The 14,007-nt window shown below is 34.7% G+C and overlaps 1 protein-coding gene across 16 annotated transcripts in view; it reads right to left on the bottom strand.

Annotated features, from left to right (window-relative positions):
* The window catches only part of GPHN (gephyrin), a 725,565-nt gene that overhangs the window by 375,811 nt on the left and 335,747 nt on the right, over positions 1 to 14,007 (bottom strand). The window lies entirely within an intron of this gene.

The following is a 14,007-nucleotide window of genomic DNA, read 5'->3' as shown; positions in this document are numbered from 1 at the left end:
ATATGGTTAAGATTATTATGGAAAATAAGACCTTAGTCAAAAGAAATAGGACATGTAAAGGAAGGAAAAGGAATTGGGCAGCATTTTATAATAACAAGGTATATTCATTTGAGGAAATTTAGGAACCCAAGGGGAGAAAAATGGTGGAGAGCTTTTGAGTGAAGATCAGTGGAGGCAGGAAGAAAAATGACTTTGCCATTAAAATTACTGACTACCTTGACAGAAAGAAGAAATAGAAGAGGTACTCAAAAAAGAGATCACAAGATTTGCGTAAATACCCGAGAGTAGTGATAGGAGACTTTAGTTATCTCTAGATAACTCTAGATAAAAGGTGAAACTTTGTAAGTCAAAGGTAGAGTGCCTAAGAATAATTCTTAACGTTCCCTAATCATAATTTCTTCTTTGAAAAAGTCAAGTAACCAAACAAAGAGAAGTTTTATGCTGCATCTGATTTTTATTAGCAGGGAGAAACTGTTGCTACCGTGAAAATGATGGGAATAAGGTGGTTGGGTAAAGAATGTCATTTCCTTCCTAGAGTTTGTGATAGAGGAGAGGAAAGTCTTTCATAAAACCTCTATTTGGGAATGACAGATTTCAAAGGGTTAAGAAGAAGGTTAAGGAGAAAACTATGGACATGTAGGAGAAACCTGGCGGGAGGAATGAAAAATTCTAGAGAATGAAATTTCAAAGAAACAAAGAATAACAATGCTGAGGAAAATAAGTATTTGAAAAGCCTAATGTAGATGCACAGGGAACTCACTAATTTAAATTAAAAAAAAAGCAACCAAGTTATATATGTAATTTAAAAGCAAGGGAAGGTTATGAATAGCAGCACTATGCAAAAGCACAGATCTGTAAAAGTGTCAAGATTATAAAGGCTGAGGAGGAATATCAGGCAGCAAAAAGGGATATATGTTTTAGACCTATAGTAGAGAGGAAAAAAAGCTTAATTAAATTATAAGACCATTCTTAACAGTGGATTAGACAATAATAACTGACCATAGAGGGAAGGCAGAGCTTCTCATTTTTGTGTTGGTTCTTTTTCCTGGGAGAATGAACTTAATCTTAGATACAAAAGAATAAAAAATATTTAACAGGGAGTTGATATTTAAAATAAAAAAGGAAAGAGTAAGAGAATACTAGTAGATCTTAATTCAACTCAATTGGACTTCAATCAAACACAAAGTAAGAGCCTTTTGTATACAAAAGACTGTGCTTAACAGGCCTAGCAGAGGAAGGGATAGGTTTGGATAAAAATGCCCACCGTGAAAAGGAATTTCAAGGTGTTCCTGCAGTTATTACAAAGAAAAATTGCCTGCTTTATAGGACATTTTGAGTATTTAAAGAAACAGTGGATGTGATTGATAAGCCATTATATTAGAGATATCTGAAAGATGATAGATAATGGGGAAAGATATTAGAGAATTAGGGAAAGGTAAAGTCTTGATTTTTTAGAAAAATAAAGTAGGCCAGTGAACTTGACTAAAAATTTCTGAATGTATGATTAAAGATTATTAAATAGAAAAGAAGAGGTTATTACAAAGCCAGTAGGGGTCCTTAAAAAGTAACAAAAACCAAATAACCAAAAAAAACCCCAGGTCATACTAAATTAATCTTTTTTTTTTTTTTTTGACAGAATCTGTCAAAAAAATGAGATTCTACTCATCTCATAGATCAGTGGAATTATGATAGATATAGTTTACCTGTATTAGCGAAGCATTTGATAAAATATTTCATGTTATTCTCAAAGAAAACATGGAGGGGGGTACAGAACAGAGTTATCAGATTTTTGGCCCAAACTAAATTAAAATATAAATGGGAAATGTTTAACAAAATAAATAAAAATACCTTACACATGTATATAAATGTTGATTTTTTATTTACTAGGTCTATGTGCTAGTAAGGATCTGTTTTTGAGTTTGATACTTTTAGTTAGATTTGAAATGGGCTGAGTCAAAATATAATCAAAATATAGATTCAAATATAATCATCAATGATTCCAATGTCAGCTCATTAGGAAACTTCTAGGAGAGTACATAGGGATATGTGTTTGGTTCTGTGCTATTTAACATATTAACATCTTTATCAATTATTTGGAGAAAGGCTTTGATGACATACTTAATGAATTTGCAAGATGCTACAAAGCTGGGGAAATATAGTCATCACAGTGGTTAAACAGTAAGGATACAAAGAGATTGATAGGATGATCTGAATTTAAGAAGATGAAATTAAAGAGGGATAAATGTAAAGTCTTATATTTAAGTTAAAAAAAGTCAACTTTACAATTACAGGATGGGAAAGGCATGGGTTGACATGCAATTTACTGAAAAAATCTCTCTTGAGGTTTTAATGAACTATATTTCAGTAAACACATGATGTGGAAGCCAAACAAGCTAATCTTCATCCCTCTTTGAGCTGAATTTAAGGAATTACATTTCCAGGAATAAAGAGATAATAAATTTTCTGTCCTCTGCCCTGATCAGATTAAATCTAGAATATTATTCTCACTTCTGGGCACCAAGACTTAAATCAGGACATAAATAAATCAGAAAGTTCCTATAAAGAGCAACCAGGTTAGTGAAAAACTTTGAATTCATGTCATATTGATGTAAATTATGTTCTTAACTTTTGGAAGGGCCCCTGAAACTGTGTCCCCTTTAATCTGTGTGTGTGTGGGGAAGATGTTCCTGAGCCTCAAACACCTTTCCCAGATAACACCCTTTCCAAGTTAAGCAGCTGCTCCCAGCTGGGGGCCTGGGAAAACCCTGAAAAAGGCTCAGAAAACTAAATAAAAGGTGATTCTGAACCCCGAATCTTTGCGGAAGTCCTAACAAGATCTTGCCCACTAAGAAGGCTGTCTTTCTAGCAAGTTTTCTTCTTAGTGCAAATAAATTCCATTCTTTGCCACAAACCTCATACCTGTATGAGGTTTGCAAATTCTTCTGCAAAGCGTATCACTGGCCAAGGGGATCCTATTGCTATTAGGGGATCTCTTACTCTCCTTTCTTGCACCTCATCATTTGGTGGTCCAGTATGGGGATCCTCGAGAATCTGGCTGAGGTAAGGCCTTTTCTTGTCTATTCTATAGCTAGGACACCCAAAATTTCCAGAAAGATTTGAGTCATTGGAATTCTCTCAGGGACACTTGAAATGGGAATTCCTATGGTCTGACAAAAATCCCCTTAATCAGGGATCTTTTTGTCATCTCTCCCTCTCTAGGGATGCCTAGAAAAGGATGAGGCACTTATAGAATCAAGGAAATTTGGGGCTTGTGGCAAAATGGGATAATTAGCCTCTTCCTTAGAAAGCCTCTTTAAAAAAAGACAAATTCGGCTTAAAAGATCTCAAAACTAAAAGCTTAAATTAAAACAGCACTGCAGGATGTTGCTTAATTTTGCTAGAGGGAAATCAAACTCCCTCCTTCCTGTTCTTCTAGGGACACAGGATCCCTCCTTTGCACCTCTATGCAGTCCCTATCAGGAGGCTTCTAAATCCCATCCAGAATAGGACCTTATGTCCCGCAATATCTCTTTAACTCTATCTCCTTCACTTGAACCAGATTCTGAGACTCCCAGTCTTTTTTCTCCTCCTCTGCTTCCTGGGAGAAGCAACAGACTCTCAAGGAGAGATACTTGGAGCAGAGGTACCTCTTTCAATATCAGATCTCTCCCAAACTAAGGAAAAACCTGGCCATTACTCCGAGGACCCCACACAGCTTTTTGAGGGGTACAAGGTCAATGCCCACCTTGATCTTTCCTGGGAAGATGTTAATATTAAACAATTTGCCCTAGATATATGGAGGAAGCTGCAGGAGCCAGTTTTGGGCCCTCAAATTTCTCCCCCTCAGCTACTAGAAACAACTATTGGAGTCTTTAATGATGGGAATCAAATTGCAGCCAACGAGAGAGGCCACAGGATTAAAGCGAAATTTGGAGAACAGTCCCTACTCTTGGCTGCTGACATTTCCAGCAACCATAGAAGTTTGTGCCTTAAGTGTCATGGAAACTGTCTGAGGAAACTCCCCAGTCCTTGCTCTGAGGGGCACTGGAGGAGAGACTGCCTACAGAGGACAAGCTGCCACCCGCCCCCCCCCCCCCCCCACCTCCCAATGCCCTGCCCTCTGGCAGGAGTGTAGGGCTTGGCCAAGCTCCCCCTCATCCCACCATGATAGCCCAATGTCAGGCTGACTCTGAGTCATGAAATTCCAACCACTTGGTCAACCTGAAATCACCTGAGATCTGATTCTGACATACAGCACCAGATGCTGCTGAGGCCATCTACAACTCACTAATTTCCCCTCTTCAGTCTGGACTCCATTGGGTAGGGCCAACTATACTCCCCTTGCCAGCTTGAAGCAGCTACTGAAGATGAGACCTTTGTCCTGTTACCCCAAATGAATTTGGGGGGACTGCTTGAGGGGGAAAATGATGTAAATTGTGTCCCCTTTAATTTTGGGGGGAGGCCCTGAAACTGTGTCCCCTTTAATCTGTGGGGGGAAAGGTGTTCTTGAGCCTCAAACACCTTTCCCAAACAACACCCTCTCCAAGTTAAGTGGTTTCATTCAATTGGAGAACTTGGCCAGGGCTATAATCACCACCCTCTATTGAATTGGAGATAAGTCTCTGAGAGCAATTGCTCTCAGCTGGAGACCTGGGAAAGCCCCCTAAAAGCCTCAGAAGGCTAAATAAAAGATGACTGAACCCCGAATCTTTGTATAAGTCCTAACAGGACCCTGCCTACTAAGAAGGCTATCTTCCTAGCAAGCTTTCTTCTTAGCGCAAATAAATCCCATTCTTTGCCACAAATCTCATGCCTGTATTCATTGGGGTTTGTGGATTCTTTCACAAAGCCTGCCACTGGCCAAGGAGATTTCCTTGCTGTTAAGTGCAATTCTTACACCTCATCAATATGAGCATCAGTTGAAGGGAGTGGAAATTTTAATCTGGAGATGAATAATCTCAAGGAAGACATAATAGTTATGTTCAAATAGCTGAAGAACTGACACATGGGAGAAAGATTGATATTGTTGTTTTCAGGTCTGTAGGTTAAAACCAGAAGCAATAGAAATTGCCAAGAGGCAAATTTAGTCTAAATATCTGGAAAAATTTTCTAATATTTGGTTATTTTTTTGAAAGTATGAATGGGCTCCCTCAGGACAGAGAAAATTCTCCTTCATTAGAACTCTTCAGGCATATCTAGATGACCACTTATTGAGTATGTTATGGTTGAGTTAAATGACTGCTGAAGTCCTTTATGACAGAATAATTTGTCATTCAGTAATGATATGAAATTGCATGATAGTACAGTTAAACTAATGTTGATCAGAGAAGAGTCTGATCAAGTGTTGCTAAGTAGCTAAGAAATTGACTATTATGTGACTCACTTTATTCCCTTTTCCTGCTTCCTCCCAATCTTTCATTATATCTGGACTTACAAACTTCTGACCTGAAAAGGCACTCACGATTTCTTACTGTCATAAATATGGTTTGCTAAAGTAGGGACTATATACTACTATAGGATAATACTATATTTCTCTACTCTTCCTGAGTCCTAAGACAGCAACTATATACTATAACTACTATTATACTATTTCCTAAATCGAATCTCCTTTTCTAGTGACACTGGTTTCTTTGTTAGAAGAGTTCTCATGCCCAGCATATTATACTATCTGCCAATTTCCTACTTACCATTATCCTTCAAGATACAGTTAAAATTTCTTTTTCTCTTTCTTTAAACTTCCACTGTAGCCTTTTATATTCATCATACTTATTTTTCAAAAAAAAAACTTTTGCGTCACTTATTGTACCATTAAGAATCACTGAATTCCAGAATTTGAAGATACCTCAGAGATCAGTCTAATCCATTTTCTTAAGTTGTTATATAAAGGTTTTATAGCTATATGCCTCATTTGCAACTATGATGCCTCAGTGCCACATCTTATGTTAAAGAAACAAAAAACAAACAAAAGACTCCCCTCAATTTGAATATATAACTATCTGTTAAAAACCTATGTATAAGCAAAATAACTGTATGGACATGTATACATATATTGTATTTAACTTATACTTTAACATATTTAACATGTATTGGTCAACCTGCCATCTGGGGGGAGAGGATGGGGAGAAGGAGGGGAAAAATTGGAACAAAAGGTTTTGCAATTGTCAATGCTGAAAAATTACCCATAAATATATCTTGTAAATAAAAAGCTAAGAAATTGTCAGGGAAAAAAAAGAACCAAACCTATGTATAAGGCACTGTCCTGGATGCTAAGATTTTCTGAAAATAGTCCCTGCTCTCAAGGTATTATATATTTTTTGCAAATATTTAACCTCTATCAGATTACTTGTTATCTTGGGGTGGGGGAAAATTGGGGAGACAGGGAGAAAAAATTGGAACACCAAGTCTTACAAAAATGGAAAAATCAAATACTAATGAGAATCTTTAAAAAAAGGATATTATATTCTCTCGCTGGGGTGGGGAGAAGAATGGATGTAACACATACACAGTTAAGTATAATAAAAGGCAATCTGAGTAAGAAAGAACATGAAGCTGGATAGATACCTATTCAAGATTCCACTGGTAGAGGAATTTCTTTGTAGACTAAAGTTGGGACTATGTGACAGTTAAGATCTACTTTAACTCTAAGATTTTAATTTATTTAATTCTTTAAAAAGGTTAGACAAAACCATAAAGAACAAAATTAAGAGAAGGAGAAATAGGCTTATGCTTCCTCATACCACAATACTAAGCATTCTGTTTCTGTCTTAGAAAATTGGTGGTTCTCATAATGTATCTAATTTGATTAGCTATTAGGAAGAATGCACATCCTTTCAAAGGAGAAAGAAAAAGATTATTTTAATACCCCAAGTACAAAGCAGGTTACCACTAAAATATTAACCTAAATATCATATACACCTCCAATTAATACAGAAGGGAGGGAAGAGAAGGAGGGAATAAGTATTTACATGGTAACTACCACTTGCTAGGCACTGGACTAAAAGCTTTAATATGCATTTAATATATGTGTATGTGTGTGTATTGTATGTGTATGTGTAATATATATTTAATGTGTGTGTGTGTGTGTGTGTGTGTGTGTGTGTATGTATGTATTGTCTCATCCTCAAAACAATCATGGTAAATGCTAGATTATCTCCATTTTATAAATGAGGAAGCAAATGGAAACAAAAAGAGATAAAATGATTTGCCCAGAGTTAAATAGCTAGTTTGTATCAGGCTGGATTCCAACAAGTGTTCTTGACTCCAGGAACTCCAGGAATCTATCTATTCAGCCCTAGGGAAAGAAATTTAGAGGCTACAAAAAATTAAGACTTGTATTATTTTAGCAGAGTAGAAGGAAATGAGAGGAATGTGAGTTTGGATATTTGCTGAAGAATAAGGAAGAGATTTTGGAAGAGTAACAGTAGACTGTAGCCTATTCTTTTTTTTCCTTCATCTGTCTCAAAAAGAGAGCACTTAACTTCCATAAGCTCTTCTTTACTTGTCTTCTCTCCTGGTTGTCCAAATTTTTTCTTGCCCTCCTTTACACAAACAGCCCGAATCACCCTAAATTAAAGTGGATAATAAATCTTTGTGCCACTTTTCCTTCATTGTTGTGTTCTTTGTGACCCAATTTTGGGGTTTTCTTGGCAAAGGTACTAGAGAAGTTTGTCATTTCCTTCTTTAGTTCATTTTCCAGATGAGGAACTGAGGCAAACAGGGTTAAGTATATATCCATGGTTGCTGTTTGTCCTTTGTTCTCGAAGAGGACCATAACATCAGGGAGGTGATGCTGTGACATACAAGTGAATTGCAGATGGTTTTGAATGAAATGGGAGACCTCAGCTTTTTTTAAGCTAAGGTCTTGTGGTGTTTCTTTTTCTTCTTTTAAATAAGTAGAATAGTTTTCTCTCTCTGCTTGGTTCCAATTGCTCCCTCCGAATGTCTCCAAATCCAAAGGTTTTGTCCTTCAGCCTCTGCCTCTGCTTTCTTCAGGCTCCAGCCAGCACAAAGATGGAATGAATGTCTTGTCTCCTTCACTTGGGGCTTGGCTAGCTTTCTGGCGAGTCTTTCAGACCAGCTTGGTCTCAGTGGGAGAAGTGCAGGAGCTCAGCTACCACAGTGGTGTGAGATGAAGATGAATCTGGTTGTGCCTCTGAGAGAGCCTTCTCAATCTGCAGCTCAGCGCCGACTCGTAGCTTCTTCCTCTCAAAACTCTTCTTCTGCTACCAGACAGCCAAGTGGAAAATATTCAAATGAATCACTCTTCACTGATTTATATATGACTCTTCTGAGAGAATGGGATTATGGGTTTTCTCCCATAGTGCTCTCTGGCCCTAAGAGCTTCAAGGGAGGTGTGAATTCACAAAGTTATACAGCTAACTTTGTGAACTCCCATACTTGTGAACTCCAATGAGTAAAGGTGTGAACACAAGCATTGTATCAATTAGTTCTACTTAGTACCTTGTTTCAGGTTCTGGCCCAAAACATCTTCTTGTAAGATCAGATCAATAATCTATCAACTCTAATGAGTTAGCAGTTTGTAAAGATTCCAACAAGGTCTTTTTTTTTTTTTTTTTCATTTTAAACAGATTTATTCTCTGTTTTCTTTTCTTTTCTTTTTTTTTAATTTTTAAATAGCTTTTTATTTACAAGTTATATATATGGCTAATTTTACAGCATTGACAATTGCCAAACCTTTTGTTCCAATTTTTCCCCTCCTTTCCCCCACCCCTACCCCTAGATGGCAGGATAACCAGTAGATATCAAATATATTAAAGTATAAATTAGATACACAATAAGTATATATGACCAAACCGTTATTTTGCTGTACAAAAAGAATCGGGCTCTGAAATATTGTGCAATTATAAGCTAAGGTCTTTAACAGCTCTCAGTTTGACTGAGGCCACACACATTCAGTGATTAAGGATAGGCAGCAATTGAAGCAAAGAATCTCCCCTTTTACTTATATCCAAAAAAATCTAAATAAATAAATGATGAATCTAAGAGGGGAAGATCCTCAAGGTTTCTGGCAAAGCAGAAATGACTGCTTTTTACATTCAATCTGAGTCAATCAGGAAAAACAATGGCCAAATGGAGCTTGGTCTAGGACCTATTGATGGCCAGTTAGAATCAGATTGGTTTTGGTTTGAGACCTGGTCCTTAAGAAAGAAATCTAGCCTATAAACCTCAAGGTATCTTGGAAGGTGCAAAAGAGAAAAAAATGTGTTTTTAAGAGCATCTGTAGATAAGGATACAATACCCTATTTAAAGGAAGGAAAGGAAGAAGGGAGAAAGTTTGTCCTCTTGAAGAATGAAGGAAAAACAACAACTTGCCCATAGGCACACAACTAATAAGTGAAGTCATTTGAATTTGGGAAGTCAAGTCTTTTTGATTCCATGCTCAGTGCTCTATTCATTGCAAGACCACCTACAACTCTCCCTACAACATACTATAATGATCCTGAGCTTGACTGATGCTTTTTTGATAGATTGATAAAAGCACAGAAGGGCCTTTCCAATCTGGGATTGAGCCTCTAATATCCTAAGTAAACCAATCTTTCCTTTTATTCAACTGAATTTGTTTTAATTACTTCTCACATAATTTTTAGATCATGAATTACAAAGACACACATTTCTATTGTTTGCCCTAGGCAGCAATTATAAAAGGTATTGAAATTGTGAGCTTTGTATCTTCACATGAAGACCAATTCAGGTGAGTTTTTAAATTTTGCCATCCCAAATTGGTACAAATTTGATTAAGATATAAAATATATAGAAACTGTACAATATAAAGTTATAATAAAAAGATTTGGTTATAATGAACACGTTAAAAATAATTTGTATCTTTCAATGGCAGAATGAAAAGATATACAATTCAAACTGTTTTATACTCATAATCCACATCAGAAACAGAGTCTAGCCCTTTAAAAAGCCTTTTTGGAAAATCACATTCCATACATCAGAGACTGTGGAAACCTATCCTCTTATTACTGCATTTTGATACGTGCATTCTGATATCAAAAAAGAAATATCTTCTATTCACTTCATTACAGAGAAATCTCATGCATCTACAAAAAAATCGAATTACAACATTGGTTAGAATATGTAGCATTAATAGAAAGCACTGACACCTGAAAAGATCAATGTTAACAAAAGAACCAGTATTAATAGATCCATTATCTATGGATAGATAACCCAAATAGAACCAAAAAAGGAAGTTTCTTTGAGTGGTAACAGGAATGTCTTGTCAGATGATATAAAAGTGGCATACTTAATATATGATACTTAATTTAGCCTAATTTTAATTTCTCAAATAGCAAGGATGTTCTAATGTTACAATATCTGTATATATACATATATGTATAGATATTGTGTATATATATGTGTGTGTGTGTGTGTGTGTGTGTGTGTGTGTGTATGTATATGTATGTATGTGTGTGTGTGTATTTTCTCATTGGACTTGAAGTTAGAAGGGACCTAACTACTAGCTGTGTGATCACAAGTGAGCCACTTACCTTCTGAGCCTATTTTTCTCATCTAATGGCCCAAGTAGCATCTACCTCAAAGGGCTATTATAAGGATCAAATGAGAAAACTTCTGGAAAGTCTTCAAACTTTAAAACACGATCTTTCAGATGTAACTGTAGTGATTGATTTCATAGAAATGTTTTTGGTGCTCAGGCTACTATTAACATCTCTTAATTTTGCTTATTTCACCTATGTCAATAAGACACTTTTCTTATAAAATAAACCTTATAAAGTTTGTAGCACTAAAAAGGATTAGTATCTCTGATCCAAATGACTACTATGTAAGACAGTTTTTCTGTTTTCCAAAATGAATAATTTTGCCAAAGGAGTACAACAATTTTTATTGAATTTTCACAAATCATAAAAGCAAACTTAAGAACCTTTCATCTGTATTTGGTTATTTTTGGTCCAAGTACTTTGTTTCTTTTAATTGTTCCCTGTTCTTGCTTTACATGTTGTTGTTGTTGTTGTTGTTGTTTTTAAGAACATCTTCAGTTTAAAAAGGAAAAAAGGGTAATAACAAAGATAACATATGGTTTGTTGTTTATATATGTTTAAAATTCTGGATAGATACATTCTAGCAAATTTTATTGTACTATAATACAAATGTGTGTAGTACAAATTCTGTTTTTCACTAACAACATAATTATGAAATTTGGTGATCTATCCTCACCTAAAAGAATGTCCCTCAATAGGTTAAGTGGTAAACGTGCTATAGAAGTTAAGATACTGAAATATCTCACGACATGCTGTATATTTTAAGACATGAGCAGAATAATTACAGCTGGTATGAACAATCTTCATGTAACAGTTAAAGTATGTTTATTTTGGCAACACTTCTCAGGTTCTAAAATCTCTCTTTGCTCCTCTGGATCATAATAATTTCTTTATATTTGTGGTTTCCTGAACTGAAAAGTCTGCAAACTCTTTACCTTTCCATTTTGTTATTTATAAAAGCCACTTTGTAACATTACTTTTTCAGCATATGTTTTCTAGTTTGAAATGTCATAAATATAAAAATTATGTAGAATAAAACTATTTCCTATTTTGGTCAACTAAACAAATTTGGAATTTTATATTTTAAGTTTATTTAAAATGATACTTTCATTTTTACCTTTTCTATTGTATTTTATGCTACATGGTAACTCAAATTTCTGTCATTACATTAAAATAAGCTGGGGAGGTGTTTTTCCTTGGGTCTTAATTAAAAAAGAAAACTTGAAGCTGTGGAAAATAGATGTAATCCAACTACAATTTAAAGAAACTAATATAAATGTTTTTAATTAAACAAAAACTTAAGCATGATTGATTCAATTAAATATGATAGATATCTCTATTCTATGTTCTATATCAACTGAGCTGAGTGCTATAACATCTGTTGATTTTGGTATTCAATGTTTAACACACTGAAGAAGTAGTTAAATTTTAAAAAAAATTGAGATTCTTTAATGGAAGTTGAAGAGGTCTTCTTATATAGTCATTCTATTATATCTTTCTTTTAAAGTTTATAATCTGTTGATACTGAGTTATTTAACATATGCCATCAAAGAAGTAAAATTCATGTATCTTCAAAGCCATGAAAAAGATTTAAAGTAAAAAACAATTTAAATACATTTGCTTTTGGCATATACCTATCCTGCCTTCAGTCATCTGAAAACCTAATTTTAATGTAAACAACTCTCCAATTTCAGAAATACTCATTTCTAGCCCTTTATATTATATCATGTGAAATATCCATGGAAGGGTATAAGCTTCACTAAATTGTTGCTACAAAGAAAACTGGGGAAAAATAAGAGGATGCTAAAAATGGAAATTCAGAGTAAAATTGATCATGTTAATTATAATACCATAGGATTATGGGTGTTTTTTTCAGTAAAGCATAATAGAATTAACTTGAGGCTCTATGTCACATGGACTATTTAACTTGATATACAATAGATTTTCCCACATTTATAAATAGAGGTTAAGAATGAAATTTCCAATAGCATTATTTCTAGCCACTTTAATGTAAAATAAGTTATAAATTATGAAAATGTCATAGAAAATAGAGATGTAATGAACCTCAATATCACTCAGTTCTAATTTTGTCCACTGTTTAGGAACATGTACCTTCTGAAAATCTGCACCTTCAAGTGACTTTAATAGAGCCATAACTAGTAATGACTACATCCAGGGCAAGCACTATAAAGCATGCCTGGGGGAAGCAGCAAGAAAGGTACTCTCAAAAAATTGGTAATAAAGAGACTTCTAATCTTAGAATACAAAGTCCTGTAAGGAGAGAGAGAAATTTTGGAACATTATCCCACATAGGAGGAGATACTAAGGTACCAGAAAGAAGCTGTTAGAGAGAATGTCAATGGGGAAAGAAGAAGGGCCTGATGGGGAGAGGTTCATCAGAGGAACAATTACTATTTGGTGGCTTCCTGTAACTATTCTCACTAACTACAATAAGCTCAATTTTTTTCTACTTGTTTTATCTGGAATACAACATTGTTAGTACTTCTAAATTTTGTTGCTCTTGATAAAAGCCCCAATCACCCCATATTTTTTAATCTTTTGAGGAAAATTCTAAAGAGAATTTTTTGTTGCCTTCCTGTATTCCCCCAAATAATTATTTTTAGTTCTAGAAGCAATGATCAAATGATTATTTCTCCCAGAGATCAAGAAGTTAACTACAATAGAGTATATTATTACTCTATATACAAGATGACTTTAAAAAATAGTGAAGTTGATAATCTACTAATATAACATATAATCTAATCATTTTTAGAAGGGGAAGAATCACTTTAATGATGAAAACATTACAAATACCTTACATGTGATTTTCAATAAGAACTACAACATATTTTGAAAATTCTCTATATAAAAGGTACCCTTTCAAACACTCAATATCTTTCCTTGGGTAAAGAGGAGCAGTACCTGTTTAAGAACTACATCAGAATTTTACTTCAAAGCTGATTAGAAGTAATGGAGTAGCTAATTAGAGATGTCGACTGATAGCCTTTAAATTGTTTTTCAATCAAGATTTTTTTTTCCCCTTAGGTAGAGTGAAAGTAAAAACAATAATGGGATCAGTTATATCAATTTTTTAATCTAATACCAAAATGATAGTTCACTACCATTTCTTCTTTAGGTCAAATTGGAACATGAATAATAAAATATAAAGGGGAAGATTGAAATTTTCTCTTTTTCTGTAATTTTTTCTCCTATATAGGAGAAATAGATTCTTGATGCAAAATGCCTAGATATTTATCTAGCTCTTCTAGCTTGCTAAATTCTGGATGACAATGAACTTAACATTTAAAGCCATGTTAAAGCCATGAGAAAGAAGACTTTTTCCTTGCAAAAATTTGTTCCTGATTGAAAACAATGGAACATTCATGCATATATTACATTGGGACTTTGTTATATTGGGAAACAATCCTATATAACAAAACAGAATGTTAACATAAGGAATAAGGCCACATTTTTTAGAAGTTAG

This window comes from Antechinus flavipes, chromosome 2 (assembly GCF_016432865.1).
Source record: "Antechinus flavipes isolate AdamAnt ecotype Samford, QLD, Australia chromosome 2, AdamAnt_v2, whole genome shotgun sequence".
NCBI lineage: Eukaryota > Metazoa > Chordata > Mammalia > Dasyuromorphia > Dasyuridae > Antechinus > Antechinus flavipes.
This window is presented reverse-complemented; position numbering and strand designations above follow the sequence as displayed.